Source organism: Chionomys nivalis, chromosome 18 (assembly GCF_950005125.1).
Source record: "Chionomys nivalis chromosome 18, mChiNiv1.1, whole genome shotgun sequence".
Taxonomy (NCBI): domain Eukaryota; kingdom Metazoa; phylum Chordata; class Mammalia; order Rodentia; family Cricetidae; genus Chionomys; species Chionomys nivalis.
This window is the reverse complement of record NC_080103.1, coordinates 51,620,368-51,645,169: the sequence shown is the minus strand read 5'-3', so window position 1 is coordinate 51,645,169 and position 24,802 is coordinate 51,620,368.

Genomic DNA, 24,802 nt, shown 5'->3' with positions numbered 1-24,802 from the left:
TACTGTGAGGTTATAAAGATCACATGGACCTTCCTTCCTCATGGATGTTTCTCCACGTGATGCTCTTGGTACCCTTTACAAAGTAGAATGTAGCTTCAGGGTCAGCAGACCCTCACACCCCCTCCCCCGCTCCCCCCCACACATTGTCCACTCCACCCGGGGAATTGCTGAAGAGCGCTTCCCGGTTTCTCATGTCGCCTCTGTGGGTCCCGTGTGACTGCACCTTGCTTGTTGGTGCTCACAGTCGGTGGACCCTGCTTCTGGGCGAAGCCACACACGCTCGTAGCCTGATCCTGACTTTCAGTTGCTGGCTTTTCTGCACTGTGGCTCTTTCTTCTACAGACTCACATTTTCAATAAAGTTTTTCTTTAGAGAGATGTGAGAAAGTGTCCTTTTGTTTCCACCCTTGTTTGGATGTCTCTCTGCTGTCGCCACAGGGCCATTTCAAACCACCGTTTTGAAAGGTCACCCCTTCCCTTCTACAGGCAGGAGAGCCCCACAATGGGTTAATGACACCCGAACAGGTCATTTTAAAATTATATCCTGTATGATTATAAACAGCTCTTGAGTACAAAGAGAAGAACTTAAGTAAGTGTCTTCCAAAAACACAACACTGAAAATATTAGTTAAAATGTTAAAGTATATTAGCCAATTACACACAATCCTTTTATATTGCCTTGCTTCATTTCAAACATGGCATGGGCTATTTTGTCTGTGAACTCAAGCGGAACAAAAAGCTACAGAATGCAATTTGTGTCAGGAACTGGACTACAGAAGGACAACTAATTCTAATTAGTACGAATTCCCCATAGGCCAGGGGGAGGCCAAGTGCAGGAACCAACTGCCTAATGCCGTTTCTATCTTGCAACAGGTGGGCCAAGGCCTTCTAAAGGTTGTCATGGCAATAGCTAATGGTAGACCTTTGGCCGGACACCAGTAATTAATTGCAGGCATGTCCAGCCTTTGAATGTGATATCTTTTAATACAGTTCTGAAATAAAAGAAGGCTGGCTCTTCTAATTGGTTAAAATTCAAACAGCAGAAGGCTTTGCAAGAACTCCTGCAGCACAATGCAAGTCCCACTTCAGCCTTTCTAACGTAGAAGCTTTACTACACCCGGGGAGGGAAGAGAAAGGTATTCACTCGAGAGAAAGTTAAGATTCTGTCCACCGTGGACTCAGGAACAAAACCTTCACACAAGGAACGAAAGCCGTGTATGGGGCTTTGAAGAAGCACACCTTTCAAAAATCTGACAAATTATCAAAGCTGTTCATCTGATTTCCCAAAGCTGAGTCTTGCAGCCTGTTGGGCATCTTCTGGGGCAGCCTATACTTAGAGGGTGGTCCCTGAGCACTGCTTGGCTTGGGGATGTGGCTAAGAGCTGGGTAGTAGTGGAGGTGTTTGTGGAGTTGAGAGGACCAAGGAAAGGGCAACTGTGCTCTATGCCCCACAGGGTCCTCTGTTCAGCCCAGACCCAGGACACCTCCTCAAGCACTTACAAGAAGCCCTAAGGGGCACTCAAGTCCTGCATTGCTGGCTCCTTAGGAAACGAGGTGTGATATAGTCTAAAAAAGTACTTAATAATGTGATAAAAAGATGTGCGCCCTCTTCCCCTTTGGACTTCAAATTATGCTACTGTACCTTCTGGGATGATAAAAGGAACAACCATTGCCAGGGATAATAATCAGATGAACTGAGGCTCGCTGTATGGCAGGCCTTGTTCTAAGCATTTTTCTGTTTGAAGGAACAGGAGACTGAAGCTTAGGGAAATTGATGCGCCCACTGTGTGCTAGACAGTGGTGGAAGAAGTAGTATCCTAAACCAGGGTTAACTTAGAAAAACCACGGAAATGGCGGGTTGATCTGTGTTCATTTTGGGTTGAACACAGCCTGTATGTTCTTTGTTCTCTTTTGTTATATTAAGTTACATACTGGCGTTGCATCTAGGGCTTCATGAATACTCAGCAATTTGTGCAACACTGGCTTGTATCACCGTCCCTATATTTAACCTTTTGCTTTAGACATTCCCAGGCTAGCCTTCACTCAGTTGGTAGCTCCCAAAGACGTTGAACTTGCAATGCTCTTGTATTAGTGTCCAAGGACTTGGAGTTATAGGCCTGGGCTTGCTACCCATCTTCCCTTTGGAATTTTCCAACCCAAAGCACATTATATGATCTTCGAGTGTTTAGTTCTGAATCCTACACCTTTGTTCCTGAACTACAGCCCAATTTATTGAAACAATTTTTAAAAAGATGCCTTTAATCAGATGCTTAGACTTTTAATTATAGGACCATTTTCCCATCTTCCCTTACTGCTCAATGTATGGGCATGCAGTTATGAATTTCTGTTTTTCTAATAGTAAAGATGTAGTAAAACAAGGAAGGAACTGCCCCCCTCCTCACTGCATGAGCCAAACCAGATGTGAAAATTCCAGTGGCTTTGCTCTCTATGTTTGACATTTTAAAACAATCACATTAGTGGGGAAAAAAAAATCAGATTAGGTCCAATCTGAGAAATGGGTGTTTTTAAATTCCTAGCTTCCAAACAAAATGCGGTTGAGTTAAACCTTTGTGTGGCCTAAACCACTTTCATGTGGAGTGCAGCTCTTCCTGAATGAATTCCTTCTGGCTTCAGTGAGGGAGACTAACTTCCTTAGGAGGGTTCCAAGAGAGGGCTCCGTTCTTCAGACAAGCCCTCGGAAACAGTCCTTGCTATTTTCTGCCATCCAGTGATCAGGAAGTATAAGGGGAAGCAGAATTAAGGCATCTTCAGTAATAATGTCCCTGAGCAACTGTCTCTGACCCTCTTGTCATGACAGATGAATCTGTGCCAGACGTCCATATGGAGAAATGACCTGTGCTTACGTTTCTTGAGTGTATACATGCTGCCTTTACTTATCCATGTTCAAACTACCCACTTCCTAATGTTGCTAATAAAGTCAGATGATGATAGGCGTGACAGAGAGGGGCACAGTTTTAGCCTCCTCCTTTCTTTTTAAACACATGGAGAAATCCTAGGCATGGGTACGACAAGAAAAACACTTTAGGATGCCGTTGCTTTAGGGGCTGGACTCCCCGTGGATTTATTTTTATCTAACAATTGGATAGGAGATATTGTAGAGAGCTGTGACCTCCCCCACCCCATGATTAGAATTGCTTTACTAATAAAATGCCTCTGTCGTGACCTCCCCAGATCTTTTGACTCTTATTGCTTAGGTGGCATGAGAGGCTAAGGCAGGGCTTCTTTTAGCAACACATTTGCATAAGTTGATCTGAGTGTTCCCCGTGCGATTCCATGACTCCGGGGCTGGCCTGTCATCTCAGAGAAGCCTGGGGTAGTCAGCCCAAAGAGATCAAAACTCAAGAATTAACTAGTCTTCATAAAACGAGAACATCTCCAGGAACAGTAAAACAAATGATTATCATTTCTTCTTGGCGTTGGACTATGCCAAGCTAGAGAAAAACAGAGCTCTCAAACGTTGACAATCTGGTATATTGAAGTATGACCATTATTTTTTATTTTCCACATTTTTGGTCCAAAGACAGTTCTGAGTAATTGATTCCCATAATGAGCTATGGTTCGTTAGTCAATTTAATTTATAATTGAATTGGATGGATGTAACTCTGTGTAAAATTGTCTCTGAAGAATCTGTTTTGTTCGTCTGTTCAACTTCTGACAGGGATGGAAGAAAATCTAAATTATTCCCTCCTGCAACGGGGATAAATTCAGAGTCTCAGCTTCCCCGGTGAAATTAAGAGAAAAAATATTTTTAATAGTTGCCATGCAAAAATATTATGGCTTTACTAAAATTTATACAAGCGTGTCAATTAACACATTCATGGCAAAAACAGAGGATTTGGGAGTCTGTGCAAATGCCTGAAGCAAAGACCTTCCTGAGTCCCGGGAAGCTTCTTCATTATTAGAATGAGCACCAGGTCTCCCGGCATGTATCATCATTGGTTATTGACAAAGATTGTCCTATTACTACATAAATACCCCAGGAAAACAATAGCTCTGATTCTGCAGGTGGTGTGCAATTACCACGACTTGTATTTTCTATACATTTTCAATAATGCTATAATTTGGGAAACAATTATTAAAATAATCATGTAGCATTTTCATTTTTTTTTTCCAGTTTGAAAGCCTGTCAGGGAAATTTGAACTTTCATTGTGAACAATAGGCTTTCGTTTTCGCTGGGAGATTTTCCTCTTCTTCCTGAAGCCCTTCACATTTAAAACTTTTACAACCATCTTAGCACACACTCAAAACAAAGCCATAATTATGTAAAAAGAAATGTTTTACAGTTAATGCCATCTAAGACACTCACCAAGTGCCAAAATGCATAGGATTTTGGTAAAAGGCAATCTGTTCTTTGAGGATAATACATGCAAACTCCTCTTGTGTGAAACCTGAGGCAGGAGGCAGGAATAGTATACTGCCTTAGCTCACACCTATGGAGCTGACTTTGACACTCTGCCCAGAAGTGGGTTACAGGCTGTGATTTGAATGCAGCTTAATCATTTTTAGAAGCGAAGGGTCTTTAGGGTACTCTTGTTCCATAAGACTTATTACATCTAAGAAAGATGAAGGCATGGGCTTTATTCTTCCTCGTTAACAATGGTAATGATCCCTAATGATGGACGGTTGTATGAGATTCTCGGGCTGGGGAGACAGGCTAGGGGGAAACAGCTGTCTTTTCCATTGTCGGGCCTGCTCGTCTGTGGACAAAGAGATCATGGATTCCCAGACTCCAATGGAGAAGGCATTATGTCATTGTATGGCCACTGCCATTTCTATGGGCTTTAATTTAATCCCTTGCAAATGTTAAAAATATATATTTTACTTAGTTATAATGATATAAATAAATGAGGTTTAAGTAAGGCGGGTCAGGATATAAAGTCCAAATGTTACAGTTCTCAAGAGGTGAATCTTTCACAGCGTCTCTTCGTCCCTGTCCGTCTGTTCTTTCCCCCTGTCCTTTTCAGGGTTTTAGCTGTTGTTTTTTTTTTTTTTTAATTACTAACACAGACAGAAGATATTTTATTTGGAAAAATATTGAAATATTGTCCAAATGAGCCACGTTCAAGTTTATCACTCTGATTGTAAACCAAATGGGTCTTGGCTTTATCGGGTAAACAAAATCAGCAGAGATCTCTGAAACTCATAATTGTAGCATCCCTCCCCAGAAACTTTCAGTAGGACTCATCTTTTATGTAAGTCAGGTATGTAAAATGGATTGGAAGTGAACCCAACAAAATATTCAAAGTCGCATCAATCATGCCTGCACAATGCTCAATTCAATGGGGGCCGACTCCAGCACCCAGATAAGCGGTGTCACACTAACTTATGCTCCATGGCAGCAGAGCCCGCCGTGATCAATCACCCCCTAACCTGCCCGAGTTACAGTTTTGCTTTAGTCCTGAAAGTCTTATGAGTGAACTTGGAAAACTATTGTTTTTATCTAAAGTATTAGATCAATACCTGTGATCAATAAGCATTTATTTCCCACTAAAGAGGACAATGGCCACTGGGATCCTGAGATGTTCTCATAGAGAAAAATGTTGGGTTGAGTAGGAGATCATTAATACATCAAATTTTAGCGGGGCTGTGTCTTGAATGTCTCCTTGAGGCTGGCGCTCGAAGAAGAGAAAGAGCTGTTTGCGTCAAGAGAGCTGTTTCTTTGTTAGACTTTCCGGTGAACACTTCAGAACTTTGTGTACCGGTGGGTTCTGTCGTTTCAATCCTCAGCCAATAAAAATGGAAAGCACTACTTATTGACAATTTGGCCTTGTGATATTTTCTAAGTGTCTTGTTATAAAAACACATTATAAAGTGTGAACCAACCTTGCAAATGATATTAATAACATCATAGTGGGAGATCAGGGTTCTACTCCTGCGTCCACGCTCACCTAAAGTTGTGTGAACACTTAGGGGTCCTGCTTCTAGCTCATGGCATCAGGGAAGGAGGACAGCTTGAATGCCATTGACTGGGATCCCTCTTGTGGAACTGGACCCTGGCTTTCGCAGTAACATTTTACCCAGCTCATCCAGCCAGGAGGCCGTGCCTCCCATTTTACTGTATTCAGAATTGCCAGTCCATTGTTTTTGCCCTGACGAAGATCTAACGGAGTCATCGCCTCACTGCCCGACAGTTTTCGCTGAAGATTCCCGGCTGTCTGTTCATTCAGGGGAACTGCCTCCTACCAGAGGGTTGGCCTGAATGAGAGATGCTTGAGAAGTGGGTACGGAAGTGAATGGGCCCCCTCAAGCAGACCTGCAGACATCCTGCTTTGAAAATGTTGCAAGAGAGGATGCAAACAAGGTAGAGACTAGGGGAACTCCCTAGTCTGGGTACCTTCAGAAGCGACACACTTTAAGTGCGTTCATCTGAGTAGCACCCTTGATAAAAAAAATTCCTCTTAGCAGGCACTGATCCATATCATCTTACAAATACATGAACTGTACGCTAGCACATGGGCGTATATGTATATGTATGTATATATTTAACAGCTTCAGTAGCAATATCCAAAGTATATAATTTAATCACGGATGATAATGAAGATGGATACCTTTCAAATTTTTTAAAAATTATCTTTGGTTGACGCATTGTCATCTAAAATTGTGTTGACTTTATTGGGGAAAACAAAAGGCGTGAAGACAAGCAGAGATGGGGAGATGAACATGATTCATCCATGTTGTGTCCACATATTAAAATGTCACATGGAAACCCACATGTCTGTGGAATTAAAATGGCTAGTTTAACAAACTAAATTTAATCATGTGGCCTTGAAGGAGTAGAAGCTTGTGCTTTGGTGACTGACATTGTCTTCAAACTGCACAGATTCTGCAGTCTGTGCTAATTTTAATCTTCAGGTTCCACAGCTACTTAGGTGTCTGTTTTGTGAACTAACGCAGCTGGAACTAAATAATGGCCCATGAACCTGTTTTAGTAGTGTGAGGAATGGCATTATTGACATATACAACACTCCCTCTCTCACGGTGCAAGGATTATCTCCCCACTTATAGCTTTCAGACGTATGGACCAGGGTGGACACGAGTGTCAATGCACAGGATAAACGTAGCTAAAGTTGAACTTGTATATGAATATAAGTGAGTTTTCCATGATTTTTCTGCATAAGAAAGGCTCATCTTGTATAGCTTGTTTTGGAGATCTCTGTGGTAGAGTTTTGTGGGAACATTCAGATGCTCTCTGGAGAATGTCACCTGACATGAACATGCATGAGACCACACGCTATCATCCTATCTCTGACCAGGAATATCACTCCCACGCTCTGGCTCTGTCTGAACCTCTCTGTCTGCTTACTCTGTATTTACTGAAAATGATCAGTAAACTTTAGTGTTCAGTGTATCTGTCTGTATGGAATGGGATGGGGAGGGGTCTAATGGGAAATTGCAGACAGAAACTGCAATTAGATGTGATGTCAGAAAGATTGGCTGTGATGTCAGCACGCACAGGGGAAGCGGTCACCAGGATGCGCCAGGCCAGGGAAAGCTTAGAGAAAGTGATGTGGAAGTTGAGGCCTTCAAAACCAGCGAAACAAGTCTCAAGATGAGAGAGATCAAGTGCCTTAAAAACTAAAGGATGTCCTTGATGGTTGGCCATGTGGAAAGCAACGGAGTATGCAATCAGGCAAAGAGAGGCTACATTAAACAAGGCTCTGTGTGTCTACATATTTATTTAGTCTTGAAGTGAACTGTGAGAGGGAAGGCCAGAGGTGACCTTAGAAGAAGCAGCGATGGGTAGAATTTGTAGAAAAGGTGCCAGAGAGCTTTCAATGTGCAGAAGCACATATTTCATGTGGAGAAAGCATCTCACATGGGGCCGGGTAGGAACACACACTGAATAATGCCTCTTAGCTGACCTAGTTTTTCTTTGAACTTAAGAAATCTTTCCACAACTCAATAGCTGGCTTTTCTATCATTGGCTTATTTTTTTCCTATATGAAAATTTTTGGTGTCACCCTCTTCCTTTGAGGTGTGCATGCCTGTATGAGTCAAGCTTATTTCTTTGAATTTTCAAATGTTTGGTTTGCCTCAATAGAGCCATCAAAAACAATAACCTTCTATTTTAAAATCTATGATGAGCATTATTTGAGTGTGGTTACATTACCTTTACTTAATCTTCCACCAAGGTAAATTCTTTTTTTTTTGGTAAATTATTTATTAAGCATTAAGTATCAAATATATCTTCAGATTGTGTAGACACAAGTGAATGCTTCATTCACGGTGTTGTCAGTGATCGTGAAAATAATTCGCTTGTGTCAAAAGTATCTGTGCAGAAAAATTTAGAGAGATTTCCTAAATGTCCTTTCTTTGATGTCTTCCGACACCATTTTGTTGAAGGGAAGCAGCCCCAGATTTTCCTGTCCTTTTCCAGCCTTGGATCAAAAAACATCCAAAAGGATACAGATGTGGAGTTTCCCATTCACAGGGAGAAAAATGAGCTCGAGAAAATTCTCTTAGAGGGTCAGGCGATGTCTGAGTCAGTGGAGCGCTTGCTGCGTTAGTGTAAGGACCTGGGCTGGATCTCCTGAACACAGATCAAACTGGGCACGGAGGCACATATGTGTAATTCTGGTGCTAGAGGCCAGGGTGCAGGGAGATAGGAGGATCGCTGGGGATTACAGGCCTGCCATCCTAGCTGCATTATCGAGTTCTAGGCTCAGCAAGAGACCCTGACTCAAAAATAAAAATAAAAACAAGGTGGCAAGCGATAGAGAAAGAAACCTGACATTGATCTCCGGCCTCCGTATGCCTATGCTCATATGTGCATACACACAATACAGACACACACATATAATGAAATAAAGGTCAGAAAACTATCTTTAAATGGCCAGAAGACTAAAGTAAACCTCATATTTAAAGGAAAAGGCATTCATCGTTGAGAGGATGAAGGCACAGACGCAGTACAAATCCAGCCGTGTTTTAGGCACTCCATCACACACAGAAACGGGTGGCATATTCTCGTTTCTGGACACACTGCTGCCTGCTGTGCAGAAATTAAACATTGCATGAAGCAGGTATTTAGAATGCCCATCAGAAAAAAAAAAGATTAAAAACTGTAAATCTTCAGCTCATGAGGCCTAGACAGAACCTGGCAAACTGCCTGTTCTGTATCGCCTTCCTACTGCTGAAGAAGCAAACTCCACCATGGCCAGGCAAACAACACACAAGGCTTTGGCATGGGAATCTTTCGTTCTCTTTTCCTTTCTTTATGAAGGGAACAGAGACCTCAGTCTTCTCCTCTTTTGCGACTTGTGCTCTTATTCTCAAAGGACAGAGCCAGACTCCAAGACGCAAAAGTGGGGGGGAAAAAGCCACTGAAGAAAACTGTTTTTGAGGAAGAAGAGAGCCTTTTCTGATGATGTTGGAGGATGTCCCCATGTAGATGTTGGAAGAAACTCTCTGTTGTGGGGTGAATCACCTGTATCTGTCAAGTTTGGGGTGCTGGAATTCTGCCACCCTCAGTGACTTTTTTGAAATAAGAAATGATTTTGTTCCAAACGAAAAGCATGCCTCCCTTCCCAGCCTGTGGTTCTGCTTAGCAAGCCTGACAATGCTTCAGAGAGGCAGCCATAATTTACAGTGGGCATTTGAGAGCTAAGGGTATATAATTTGGAAGAGCTGTTTTTTGTGTACTTTGTCAAGTTATAGCTTATCTCTGACTTTTATGTGTGTGTTCCCTTTTGGGTGCATTTTCATCCAATACCCTTGTAGATTTATACATGCAATATAACCTAGAGAATGATGAATGGTATGCAATACTGGGATTGTTGGTGCTATCCATTTACAATAATAAAAAGTTAAAAAGACAAAATGTAATGATAATAGTAAACAAAAAACATCACTGCTTTTCTAACTTTTCATCCTGACTTCTCCTTCTCTGGGGTTTCCTCTGGTGGGAAGCAGTTGGCTGTCTTAAACCCTTTGTCCTTCTACCGCCACTTCCACGCTTCCCTTCCTATTGTGAACCTGTAGGTTTCTCAGCCCTCAAACATATGCTCTCATTTTCATATCTGTGACACGCTTAAAACACCTACCTTTTTGTAGATGCGTGTGGGGGTAGGTGTGGGTGAATGTGTATGCGTGTCATATTCAGGATTGAGTGAGTGTGTTTGTGTGTAGGTATGTGTGGGGGGAAGAGGAAGAGAGAGAAAAAGAGAGAGAGGCAGGCAGGCAGGCAGGCAGGGAGACAGACAGACAGACAGACTCGATATGTAGTTCTAGTTGGCCTGTAACTCACTATAGACAAGAATGTCCTGAAGCTCACAGAGGTCTTCCTGCCTCTGCCTCCTGAAGACATAGATCAAACCTGTGCCACGATGGAGGGTACCTTATTTATTTATTCTTTTTGAAACAGTTTGTCACTGTATCTGGAGCTCATCTACTCACTGGCCAGAAAGCCCTAAGGTATGCTTATCCTCACCCTAGGATATCACATGAGAGCTGCCATGCCCATTTTTTCTTTTCTAAGAGGTTGCCAGGATTCAAACTCAGGTCCTCGTGACACTAACCCATCTGCTCAGCCTCGCTCCTTTTACTCCATTGTCCACTCTGCTTTCTGCTTTCCTCCTCCTCTTTCTCTTTCTTCCGTGTCCTTTGTCTTTCCACATCTGTAAATTATCTTTACTATCTCTTTCTTCACTTTGTTTCTTTCTTCTAAAATGCACTCCATTGTTAGGGCAAATCTAGAAATGCTAAAGTGTAACTTGCCTTTGTCCTTGGAACACATTGAGAACACAAGGAAAGCACAAGGTGCAATAGTTCATGAAGAAAATTTAACAGTAAATATACCACCCAGTATTAGAACGAGACTCTAGATCAGGTTGACTCACACGCCTAGAAATGTGTGGATACTGGACCTGCATGGCTTGCAGGAACCCCTCGTAAATATCCTAGAATTCTATTAGAATCCACTGACTCTTATGAGCTCATCAAATGTGCTTACAGTCTCAGAATGCTGTGTGGTGGTGTGGTCTTGCAGGTTTTCATCAATGCTGCCGATGGACTACTGACCTTCAGAGGAAAGTGGAAAAGTAGGTGTATGTTAGAGTTGGAAGTTAGCACAGATGCAATCAGCGTATCTGATTTCAAGTCCATGGTCCAAAATCAGGCACCCTGTAAAGCATTAGCAGAGGAATTCAGCAAATTATTTGGCTTATTTGGGTAGCTAAATGAATAGAAGGCTCACTAAGAAGCCACTACTCTTATTTGCTAGGTTTTGAGTTAAAAAGTAATAGGCGGTGAGGCACAGGCATTGCTAAACCAAGAGCGCCCGGGCTACTAGACTCTCTTTTACCTGTAAACTCGATTGGTAGAACTGCTGCACTGACCACCTAAAAACTGTTCCAGGGAGAAGCATGTCCTCATTTCATGGAGACTACTGTGTGCTTGAAATTTATCTCGATCACTCAAGCTCACCGCTGCACTGTTTCTAAATCCCTCCCCACAGGCAGGGAGTAGTGTGTTGTCTGCATTGTGCACATTCTGGGGGCAGCCCCAAAGTGCCAAGCACAGCTCTCATGTTAGCTTTGCCTCCTCGAGCAAGCTTCCGCTATGCTGTTTGACTGCAGATCTATCCTGCTCTGGGCGACTTCCTTGCTTTACAATCCAGAGTTAGAAGGAGCTATTCCTGTCTGGGCTACACCGTGCTTCCAACGGAGAGAAAACAGAAGAGAGATGGCGACGGTACTTGTAAAGTCCTTCAAGTTTCTACCTGTAATGTTAAACATGATGTAAGCTCCCAGGTAATTGGCCAAACCTAGTCACATGATCAAGACTAAGCCTAGGTAGACAGAGTTCACATCTCCCAAGAAAGAAACTGCAGTTGCATGGCAACAGAACGAGCATAGAATAGTCTTACAGGGAAAGGGAGAGAAAGACAGGGACAATATGATTTCCATACATAATAAAAGCTATTGAAATGAATTATAGCCAGGAGAATAAAATTATTAGTATATTCTCTTGAGACTGAATAGACAGGAGATAGTTTTAAGAACTTTTTCTTTGTTTAGCTTCCTCAGCAAGATTCTCCCATTTATCAGTGGAGTTGAAGAACATTATCTGATTGAGTACTTAGCATTAATTCAATACAATAGTTAAATACATGATCAGGAAATGGTTAAAGAGCAAAGATGATCTGTTACAGGGAGAATTAGAGGGGTTTCTTTCCCTTTAGGTTCCAGATAAGACTTCTTGGTGGAGTTCTTCGGATCCAAACTTGTCCAAAGCCAAAATCCCATTTTCTAGAGTTACCATGGAGGGGTATATTTAATTTATAAATTGTCTTTCTGATAACATATGCCAGCTTTCACTCAGATAAGGGCAACAGCTCACATTGTTACTATAACCGTGGCTGATGAAGACTCAGGACCTCACTGAACTTTTCTGATGTTCCCCAGGAGAGCCCAAGAGTCTCTGTCTCTAAGCAGGCAGCATACTCTGACCACGGGTTCTGGCAGAATCTTTCTCATCTTTCCAATCCCGTGAAGGTTGGGGTTCCTAGGTAGGCTAGGAACTTGTGTTTGTTGAGGGACTTAGTTAAAGTCAAGCATTTGCAGACAGCAAAGCTGAAGTCTCAACAGTGAGCAGATTCGATTTGATAAAAGAAAACGGCCAACTGGCCTAAATCCCTGTAGACGAGCATGTGTTCTATGATAGATGAGAGCTGAGGCGGCCGGTCAGCAGAGACTTAACTCAATTTCCAAGTAGAGGCCAACTTTAGTCGCCCTCAGGTCCATATTGTAATTATATTTCTATGTTGGTAGCCCATTCTCTATGACACACCCATATTTAAATTATTTATTTTAGTTAATGCTCTAGATTTTATTACGCAGCATGCTAAATTATTTACCTCTTTATCTTAAAGGTGTCTGAATTTACAAAGTCATTTTCAGTCTGACTACGAAATTTTGAAATGGATAAGGCTTAAATAACATTTATTGCATGTCCAGGTGGTCAGCAAAAGATGTCACCAGGCAAATGATTTTCATTCTGGAGATGTCTTAGAGCTACTTTAGCTGGTTCCCACCTGCACGAACCCTTGTACACAGCAAGTGTTCAGTAAAAATATTTACCAAATTCACATAGGAAAGCTAAGGACAGGTATTGGGGATGGGCCAGAAAGACTAACTCACACCCAGTCAGAAATCCAGACTGATCACCAACTGAATACATCTGAAGAACTCATTAAAAACCAGGGGAAATGCAGGAGAACATTTCTCCCCTACTCCATTACTCTGTGGGAAATATAAATGAAATAGATCATTTACATAACGGCATAATGTGCCTAGATATAACAGATTATTTGCATAACTGCATAATGCCACTAATCAGGGAAAAAGCCTTAAATATTTCTGGGATATGAACATACAGAATTATATAAGGTATGCATATCAACCAATAATCAGGGCCTTCTCCTTTTTGCAACTCATATCCTGATAAGGAGAAACACATCCACAGGGAAAAATGAACCACCCCAGCAACAGGCACGGAAAGCTGGGCATGCTGGGGCGAGGCCAGACTGCATGGTCTGAGTTCAGTTTCTCCAAACCTGCTTTTTTTTTTTTTCTTGCATCAGGAGCAACGAATAGAGACCTGTACTCATGAAAACACAAAGGTAAAACCCCTTGAAAGTAATTTTTAGGTGAGTGACGAAGAAGGAAAGACTAGACTGCTCACACAGGTATCAGTGCCTGCTCTGTCCTGTTAATGATGATAGCATTTCAAGGCACTAGCCAGATAAGAGGAGGAAAAAAAGGCAGTGCAGTTTCGTGGATAATAATCTTTTCTCTCCCATCATCAGAGCAGCTCACCCTGTTATATATTTATCTCAGTGCTAAGGTTCTTCAACATGTATAACTCCACTGAGTTCATTATATTTTTTAATGTATCTCAGATTCATTTCAGATCCTGATTTCCCAGCGCAAACTAAAGTAACAAATATATAATTATTCTCATAAATAACTCGGCACCTTATAATTCAAACAAGTTTTCCCAGAAGGCACAAGTGCCCTATATTAAATTCTTTTAAGTGTTAAGTTGATTAAGGTAAAAATTAGTTGTTATTACCTTATGGACATTTTCAGTTTAGGAGCAATTCAAAGTCAGGTCTATCCCAAGTCCATTTGTTGCAGCCCACAGGTATAATCATCAGGAAAATTAATAATCATGTTCAGTATGACTATAAATCACTGTGGTTTAGGCAATTAATTTCTGTAGAAAAAATGAAGGATCTATAAGCGTTATTAAAGTGCAAGGAACATGATGTAGGGTTTCTAGTTTCAGTGTGTGAATATGGGGTCATTGGAGGAAGCAGGGACACTGACGATCCTGGATAAACAAGGGGGTGACTTTAGCAGTCTATAAATGTGGTTTTCAGTGCACTCAGTGCCGAGTGTCCGAGTCAGATGGAGGGGAAAGAGCCACTCATTTTTAATAAAGGCAGAGAGCATCATTAGAAGTAAACGAACTGAGGGTATTTGAATGAGACTACACTCATGGTTTGGCAAATATCTCAAGAGCCAGAGCTGGTCCAAGGAATGCTGTTTGCAAAACTGTTTCCTGTAAGACTTCGTTGACTCTGGTCTGTCTAGTCAGTGTGCAAAGTCACACCAGGGGAAGAACGTTCCCTAGCGAGAGACAGCAGCATCCCTCGGACCGTCATCCAGTAACTTATTTTCTCATTTAACTTTCACAGCGTCAACGATGTATGATTATGTTAATAGATGGGGAAATATGCTCAGAGTGCTCACGCAGTCTGTGAAATAAAGGTCAGAGGATATGGCTCTCTTAATTCCAGTCTCAGCTGATCGCCAAAGTTTAACGTTTGCTTTCCAAATCTCATTCTTTTTATCTCCTCTTCGTCTCCGTTTTCTATAAGATCCCTCTCCTTATGTTTCTGCATTATGTTTACCCTTCTCTGATGTTTGCCTCAATGTCTGCTGTTTCTTGCTGCATCTCCAGTCCCCTATGATGCTCTTGGACATTTCATGGTCAGTTAATGATCCTTGGGCTCATAACTCTGCAATGGTGGCCTTGGTTGATGTGGCAATTTAAAGAAGGATGTATTTTCTGGTTTTAGGCATTCTGTGTTTCCCAGGCTATCCTTAGCATGTGTCCTTCTTTGTCCCACCACATCCAACTTTATTAGTTTCTAGTCTAAGAAAGCCACATCATAGCTTTCTTTGTGTACTGTATTTTCTGAGGCATGCTAAGAATAGGAGAGAGAAAGAAAGACAAGAAAACCGGAATGAAAGGATAGGAAAGAACAAAACAAAGAAAGAAGGAGAAAGTTGCAGAATGACTCCTCACATTATGGAAGCTTTGCCTCTTTCCAGAAGAGTCACCGTAGGTTCCTTACATATGAAAGTGTCTTTAAACACTGAATACTCTTTGATTTGTGTGCCTTTTTAGGAATCATTCATGGCATAAAGTGAGCTGCTCCTGACTGCACTGTACAGCATTCCATCTTACAGAGCATAGTGCATCTTTACTGACTAACAAGCATGAGAGAAGTATATATAGATGTCAGTTGGTACCCCTGCAGAGACAAAAGGCACAATTAAGCTGCATAGTCAAGGACTGAATTAAGGGAACAGTAACTAAAAGTGGACAAACTTTAGGAAGAAAAGGTTTTAGGGCATCTCAGCTGGTAACTCAAAGGAACAACCAATCACCTGGGCTGGTTGAGAAGGAGATTTAGCAGGCTGGGAGTACAGTGCTGCAGGACAAGCTTTTGGGAAGTAAAAGCATACTGCAGAGACAGTTATCCTGCTGCGGAAACCAAGTTAGGGAGGAAGATGGGAGGGTGGTACCCTGACCCCACTGTCCGCTTGCCGCCAAGTTACCCCTCATTAGTCTAGCTGAGGTACAACTAAGGCAGTGAGAGATCACATGGGTAGGGTTGATGGGCCTCACAGGTAAGCCTCCCAAACAGAGCAAGGTGGAGGATGTTGGAGCAGATGTGGGGAAGCTTATGGAAGATCTCAGTGTCTGGATTGGAAAAGTGGAGGAATCAAGGCATGATTGACCATCCCAACTGTAGTCTAATGCATATACAAAAGCTGTTTCCTTGAATGGTGGTACCCATCGAGAGCCTAGGAATGAAGAACATTGTTGTGGATCCCTGACCCAGTATTGAATAATTGTAGCTAAACACACTAAGTCGGTGGGGTCTCTTATTTATTATTTTTAATTTATAATTTACAAATTTAGTTTCAAAATTTTAAACTAATTTATTTATTTATTTAGTGTGTGTGTGTGTGCGTGTATACATACGTTTGCAGAGATCAGAAAAAAACTTACCAGAGTCTGTTCTCTCCTTCCACTATGTGAAGCCTGGGGATTGAACCCAGAATTCAAGTCATTAGGCATGATGATTCTAGCACCTTCGTCTGATGGGCCACCCCCCACCCCAGGAGTGTGCATTAAAAAGGTAGCAACTGCTCCAAGTTTTCAGAGATTTCTTCTGGGCTTTTATTGAGTCACTTCCTGACTCGTGTCCCACATAACAAATGAGGTTTAAGCATCCTCCTCCTTTTCCAGGCTCACCACCTTCTGCCAACCAGCCTTGACAGCTTTGCTACTTCTTGCCAAGTGTTTTTATTTTTTCACTTTTTAAAAATTATTTATAGCCAGGTGTGGTGGTGCATGCCTTTAATCTCTTGTGAAGCAGAGGAAGATGGATATCTGTGAGTTCAAGGCAAACCTGATCTACAAAGTGAGTGCCCGGACAGCTAAAGCTATTACACAGAGAAACCCTGTCTCAAATAAACAAATAAGATTTATTTAATGTATATAGATATCTACATGTCCATCAGACGAGGCCATTTGATCCCATGAGATGATAGTTATAGATGGTTGTGAGCCATCATGTGGGTGCTGGGAACTCAGGACCTCTGAAGGAGCAGCAAGTGGACTTAACCCATGAGCTGCCCCTCCAGGCCCATTGCTCAGGGTTCCTTGTGAGAGGCCATCTCTATCTAAAATCCACAACAATTGTGTTCTTTGCTCTCCCTGCTCCCACCCCTCTCCAACCTCCCTGACCGCACACTCCTTCCCTTGTTGAAACCATCTTTCCTTCAACAATGAATATAACATCTTGGGTCCTTTAACAGCACCTGATTCGTGCTTCCTTCTTTTTTCTTGTTTATTTAAACTCTTCTGCTTTCCAAAGAGAGCCCCTATGCAGTTAGCAATCACTTCATTTGGACGCCTGCAATAATTTGAGATGAATTTATTTATACTGTCATTTCTGTATTGCATTATTTAAATGTCTGTTAAGATTGACCTTGAGAACAAGGACTATGGATTTCTTTACTACAAGATTCCAGTATCTAGACAATGCAAAGTGGGTAGTGTTTGGTGAGGGCGCAACTAATGGGTGAGTGAGAAAAGGGAGACTATACCACTCGACGATCCAGAATGACTGCAGCTGACTAGACGCTATAGAATCCAAAGAAAACAACAGTTAAGTTGTAGAATTGTGAAAGAGAAGTCAAAATGCTGATGCTTCTTGCTATAGCCAAGGGCATGGATGGCCACATTAGCCTTCATTGAGCTTACATGGTGTCTCAGACCTGTAATCCCAGCATTTGTGAGCATGAATCAAGAGGCTCACAGTGAGATCTCTATGGGTTACATAGAGAGTTTATATACATACATATATATAAGTTTATATATACATATATATGTATATTTCAATAAATGGAAGCAAATCAACAAATGGAGGGTTTGAATATTAATAGAGTTTCAAGACAGTAACTCATGCATGAGTAGCATTCCATAAATCATGCAAATATTAATTATGACCTACCAAGGCTGCTGTTAGTCATCATCACCTAGATAAAGGAGAGTTAGTTCACGGTGGAAAAATGTCAAATATTTGCCTTAAGGGTGGATCATATAAAATGACAGATACTTCCTACTTTCTCTCTTTACTTCTGTGGCTCTTCCTCTGTTGCAGTGTTTCATAGACTGAGACAGCCTCTGAGAGGAGGCAGGCCCTGGAAAGGAGGTGCAGGGGCAGGAGCTGGGAGGAAGGTACAGAGAGGCTAGGGAAGGCGGAGCAGGCACCTGGAATTGTCAACTTCAACTCAGTTCTTCTGTAAAGAACTTTACCGTGGCGACCTTCCCCCTTTATATGTCTTTTAAACAAAATGTACACACGTTGGAACCCACGGATTTATGAGCAATTTTATGCTGTTCTTCACAAATATAGATAGATACTCATACAGACCTACTTATCAAGAAATAGGGGTTAACAGGACTTTGCCCTGAGCCTCTCTGTTAATTCGTTTCTCTTCTTCTGATTTCCAGGACCGCAGATTTCCCTTGTCTGTTCCCGAACTTTATAGAAATGGAAATATGCATTATATATTTGTTTGTGTCTGGCTTGTGACTCAACATAGTGGCTATGAGCTGCATCCATATTGTGTGTATCAGAAGTTACTCCCTCTAATTGCCGAGGAGTATTACAGCGTATGACTATACCACAACCTGTTTATCTGTTCTCCTACTTGATGACATTTAAATCTCTACAGTTTTTGGTTATTATGAAAAAAGCAGCTATAAACATTCTTATACAAATCTTATTGCATGCATCTGCTTTCATTCCTACTGGGTAAGTCTCTAGGCATGGGATGTAGGTAGGTTTATGTTTTACAGTGTAAGAATTTTCAAACATTTCCTCACCATTGTTAGATTTTATAGTCTTATAACCAATATACAAGATTAACTTGCAGTTACATCACATTCCTGTCAACACTAAGATTTATTTACTTGTGTGTGTGTGTGCCCCTGAATGCATGTCTGTGCACCATGTGTATGCACCATGTGTATGCCCACTGCCTACAGAACTGTGGAGTATCATATTCTCAGGAATTGGAATTACATATGGTTGTGAGCCACCATGTGGGTGCTGGGAAATCAAACCCTGATCTCCTAGAAGAGCTTCCAGGGCTTTAACCACTGAGCTCTTTCCAGCCCTGTCATAGCCATTCTTATAGGTAGGAGACATCTCACTCATGTTTACTTATATTTCCTTGATGACCAGTGCTGTTTCCCACTTTTCATATTCTTATAGACTATTTGTAGAGTCTAACTGTTTTTTTCTCATTATTTTAAAGGGAATGATTTGTCTTGTTATTGTCAGACACTCCTCTCTCTCCTTCCCAAACTCCTATCTGAGTCTCCCCTCCTCTCTCTCACACACAAAACAAATACACACAAACATACTCATGCTCACCAAATGGGAAAAGGAAAGAATATTGAGAGAATTATTTTTCTTTTCTTTGTTTTCTTTTGAGACAGAGTCTTACTGTGTAGCCTTCAGCTGTCCTACAATGCAATAGGATACCATAAACTAACAGAATTTGGCCTGCCTCTGCTTCCTATACATGGAGACTGCTCATTTGTTTCCCGACTGCCCAGACCCTAATAATCACACAGAAACTATATTAATTACAATACTGTTTGCTCAATAGTTTAGGTGTATTTCTAGCTAGCTCTTGTGTCTTAAATTAACTCATTTCTATTAATCTGTGTATCACCATGAGGCTGTGGCTTACTGGGCAACATTTTGGCATCTGTCTCCTTAGGCAGCTACATGGCATCTCCTTGACTCCACCTACTCTCTCTCTCTCTCTCTCTCTCTCTCTCTCTCTCTCTCTCTCTCTCTCTGTTCAGATTTCCTGCCTGGCTTTTCTCTGCTGAAACAGTTTCATTCATTAACAAATAAGAGCAACACATATACAGAAGGACATCCCACATCACATTATGTAAGCAGAGGCTGTTCATTTGTTTTCCAGCTGCCCAGACCTAAATAATCACACAGAAACTGTATTAATTACAACACTCATTGGCCTACTAGCTCAGGTTTCTTATTAACTAACTCATTTTTAAATTAACCCATTTCTATTATTTTATATTTTACCACAAGGCTTGTAGTTTGTTACCTCTTACTTCTTGGGCAGCTACATGGCATCTCCTTGCCTCTGCATTCTTTCTCTATGTATCTCTGTTTGGATTTCCTGCCTGGCTTTATTCTGCTAAGCCACTGGCCAAAACAACTTTATTCATCAACCAATACAGAAGGACACCCACACCAGCCTCCCCAGAGATGGGGTTAAGGTGTATATCACCACACCCACCCCAAGAATCACCTTTTTTAACAGTGCTGTTTCACATGCAGACACTTTTAGTTTTTATAAAGTTCAAACACTGTTTTTCTTTAATGACTAGTTATTTTTTGTCCCCTCATGGTTAAGTCTACGGTCCATCTGAAATTATTATTTATGAAGGTACTTTTGATGTGTGTATACATGTGTGTGTTTGTGCACTTTAGTGTGTTGCAGCTCTGCATCTATAGGAAAACAAGTACAAGCATATGCATGAGTACATGCGGAGGCTGAACCACTTTGGATGTCATGCTCTGTTCTGTGATTCGTCCCCTTTGAAACATGGTTTCTCATTGGCTGGGAGCTCACCAATGAGGAAGTCTGGCTGCCCAGGGAGCCCCTGAGATACTCTTGTTCATATCATGCCAGCACTGGTATTACAAGCACAGCACCATGCTCTACTTTTTAGGTGGGTTCTGGGGAATCAAACTCAGGTCCTCCTGCTTGTTTGCAGGTGCCTTACTGACTGCGCCATAGTTCCAGTCCCTTGTCAACATCCATTGTATTTTTCATGCTTATTCTTAGATGCCCTAGCACCAAGTTATAGAAAGACTTGCCTTTCCCCTTTGAGTTATTCTGGTGTCCTTGTTGAATAGCCATTGCCCAGGTATGCATTCCTGTGTCTGGCTGGGAGTTTCCTCTTCTGTTGTATGGACAGATTTGTGTACTTTTCAGTATTATCAAGATGTCGTTATGATTTCAGCCTTAGGGAATATCTTTATGTCTGTAGGCAAGTAGAACCCTTTAACTTTTTATAAGAACTCCCTCCCTTTCAACCTGGTTCTAGTCTTATGTAAATTTTAGAGTCATCTGCAAATGTCTAAAAACCATTTTGCTTCAATAAAAATGTATTTGCCTATGATTTCATTGAATTTCTAGATCAATTTGGGGAAAATTAACATTCCAATAATATTCATCTCAAATAAAGATATTGACAGTGTTGATAATATTCTTATTTTAAGATAAAAGACTACTGTATTTCTTCATTCATTTAAATCTGAAGTTTCCTTCAGCAATATTTTATACCATAATATTGTGAATGGTCTGATGCAGATTTGCTAAATTTATCCTTCAATATATATGTTTTAATGTTATTTTAAATATAATCTTAAAATGTGATTTTCTAGCTTTTTGTTCTCAATAAAGAGCATGTGGGTTTTGTGTTTTTATCTTAAGATTACATTTTTAAACACCAGATATCATACCACATACTTTCATTTATGCTCATGTTCAGAGTTTTAAGATTTCTAGGAAGTCATTGTAAGCAACAATGAGCTAATTTGTTTATTTATTAACTTTTGTAAACATTTTATTAGTCTTCATCTTTTATTTTTCTTTTTCTCTTTTAAAAACATTCTTAATTTATTTGCCAATTCAAGGTCCCTCTCCAGGCCGTCCTCCCACTCCCCCTACCTTCTCTCTACCTAACCCCCATCCACTTCTCACAGAAGATGGGGCCTCCCATGTGGAGTCAACAAAGTCTATCACATCACTTGTGGCAGGACCAAGGCCCTCCCCACAGTATCTAGGCTGAGCGAAGTGTTAGTGAGCTCCCACTTGTTCGGGTCAGCTATTTATATGTGTATCCCCACCGTGGTCTTGATCCCTTTGCTCATCTTATCACTCCTCCCCCTCTTCAACTAGACTCCCGGAGCTCAGCCCAGTGCTTAGCTGTGGATCCCTACATCTTCTTCCATCAGCTACTGGTCATAGGTTTTATTATGACAATCAAGGTATTCATCAGTCTGATTATAGGGGAATAGCAGTTAAGGCACCCTCTCCACTAATGCTTAGACTTTTAGCTGCGGTCATTCTTGTGGATTCCTGGGAATTTCTCTCGTGCCAGGTTTCTTGCTAACCCCATAATCGCTCTCCTCCATCAAGATATCTCTTTCCTTGCTCTCTTTCTCGGTCCTTACCCCAGCTCAACCTTCTCAATCTCTCATGTTCTCTTCGCCTCATCTTCCCTCCCCATTCCCCCTAATGCTCCCAATTTACTCAGGAGATCTTGTCTATTTCCCCTTCCCAGGGGTATCCATGTATGTGTCTCCAAGGGTCTTCATTGTTTCCTGGCTTCTCTGGAGTTATAAATTGTAGACTGGTTATCCTTTGCTTTTTGTCTAATATCCACTTATAAATGAGTGCATACTGTGTTTGTCTCTCTGTGTCTGGGTTAGCTCACTCAGGATGATTTTTTTTTCTAGTTCTGTGCATTTGCTTGTAAATTTCAAGATGTCTTTTTTTTTATTTTTTTTTAACTGCTGAATAGTACTCCACTATGTAAATGTGCTGCATTTTCTTTATCCATTCTTTGGCTGAGGCACATCTAGGTTGTTTCCAAGTTCTAGCTATTACAAATAGCGGTTTTTAATTTTTTAAAAATGGATTAGGTGTAGATTGAATAAGAATGACTCAAGAAGGAATTCTTAAATGCCCACAATTCTTTATGGATTATTAACTCTATGTCACATATGGTGAATGTTCTGGGCAACATCAGCATTATTGCATGGAGGGAAATTGATATTTTCCATTATTTATAGAATAATTTAATTTTAAAATTAAACTCAGATAAGACAAAACCTTTTAGAAGGAGAGAAAATAAACCTTACATTTCAAAAATGAAACTGCCTTGTCCAGACAAGCTTGAATCATTTGTTATTTTACTCTGAGATTTACTTGTCTAGGAACTTACACAGTAGAGGGAAAGAGATTGGAATTAGGAGTCACAGGAGCCATCCTGACTGAGGAGGAACACCAACAAAGAGCAGATGGAGTTATCACTCATTTGACTTAGGACTGTGTGTTTTACGTAGGTGAGCTCACATAATACCAACAAGCAGAGTTTCCGACTAATAATAAACAAGACTAGCTCTCTACTTTGAGTTATTGTGGTGTGGTGCTTATGGTCATAAATAAGTCCCGGGATACAGCAGTTTATTTTAGCAATAGTCGCCCACTTTTCATTCTTAGGGATGGTATTGCTGCTTGATGCCTTTGTCAAGACATGATTTTTCGAGACCATCAGTTCCATCTGGTGATGGTTATTTGGCTTTTTTAGTTTATCCTCTGGGATAGCTTTTCATTACTAAAGGAGAGGGGCATAAATCCATTAGCAGGGATTTAGGACATTTTGAAGTAATAGCCAGAGTTGAAATTTGGCCACTGTACTTTCTGAATGTCCATTCTAATTCATCAATCTAGCATAGGTTAGTTCAGGGATGATGTCAGTTTCTTCTGTGAAGAGTTTTCCACCGTATAAAAACCTCTTTGAGGTCAGAAGTGTGCATATTTCCAAAAGGCCTTTGACCCTCTAGGATAATAATATAACTTTTGAGTCTAAGTGAAAGATTTTCCCAGTTATTAAGACTGAAGAATGTCCCCAGGGCCCAAAGAAAACCTGCGCTGTGAGGAGGAATCATGGCTGTTGTTCACATCCCAACGGCAGATCTGCCACAGGAAAAGCAGAAGACAAAAGTAAATGAAAGAAAACAAGATAGCTTCCAACAGACAATTCACACATGTCACAAAAAATCCACCCTCCTGTGTCTGAAGTCACACATATGTCTCTCTATTTCTATATTTAGGCTTATCTTTGCAATATCTCTGATTGTGGGAATTATGGAGCTGTTTATTCAAATAGGCATTTGCAGATGATACGTTTCCATTGGCAACGGGTGTCATTTTAAACCATCCAGATCATACAAACCCTTGTTTGGTCCATTATTTTTCTGGTTTCGGGGTTGTCAGATTAGAACTCAATTCCTAATTTCCTTGTAAACATAATTAGAAATACAAGGCATGAGGCAACCATACGGCAGTGCTAACTGAGCTAAAACCATCTACCGACACTCAAACTTTTACTCCTTTCATTTGAATCATTCATGTCTTATATTTAAATATATATTTAATTGCCATCAACAATATACTTTCATATTGCGCTACACTCTCTGGAAAAGATAATGTCACACCTATATTTGTCAAGGTTTTATAAAGAATGCCACATGTCCACTACAGATGGAAGAAAGCCACTCACGCATTTTCAGAGCTGGGTATATATATTGTGCTTGAATTTGTACATTAGTGAAGGTACTATTAACTGACACAGTGCATACACTTCCCTTGATTCACTGGCTTGTTTTAAAGGAAATTTATTTCCCTCCTCTTTGAGTGTTCATGTTGTGTTGGGTTGACTTTCTTCCAAGTTGCAGATCCAGACTCCTTTCATTTTGTGGGTCTGTAGTATCATCCCTAGTATGGGATTATGAAAGTCACCATATTAATGTATATCTGGCTAGCGGGCATGGAAAGACCGAAGATGAGTATCAAGTTGGAGGTGTTTAAAAGACAGGCTGGGAGTTGGCGTGTATCACTTTTGCTCATGTTCCATTGGTTGGAATCAATCATATGCCACATGCAACTTCAAGAGGTTGTGGAAAAGCCTTCAGGCTCTGTTCCTGGGAGAACTGGTGTGTCATTGAAGACACCTATGCCAGTGTCTCGCTCTGTCTAAGTTGATAGCTCAGACTCCTCAGTGTAAACACTTGAATGAAAAACTGAGAGTGGTATGTGTTAATTTGTGATCAACTCCAAATTTCAGAGCTGAGC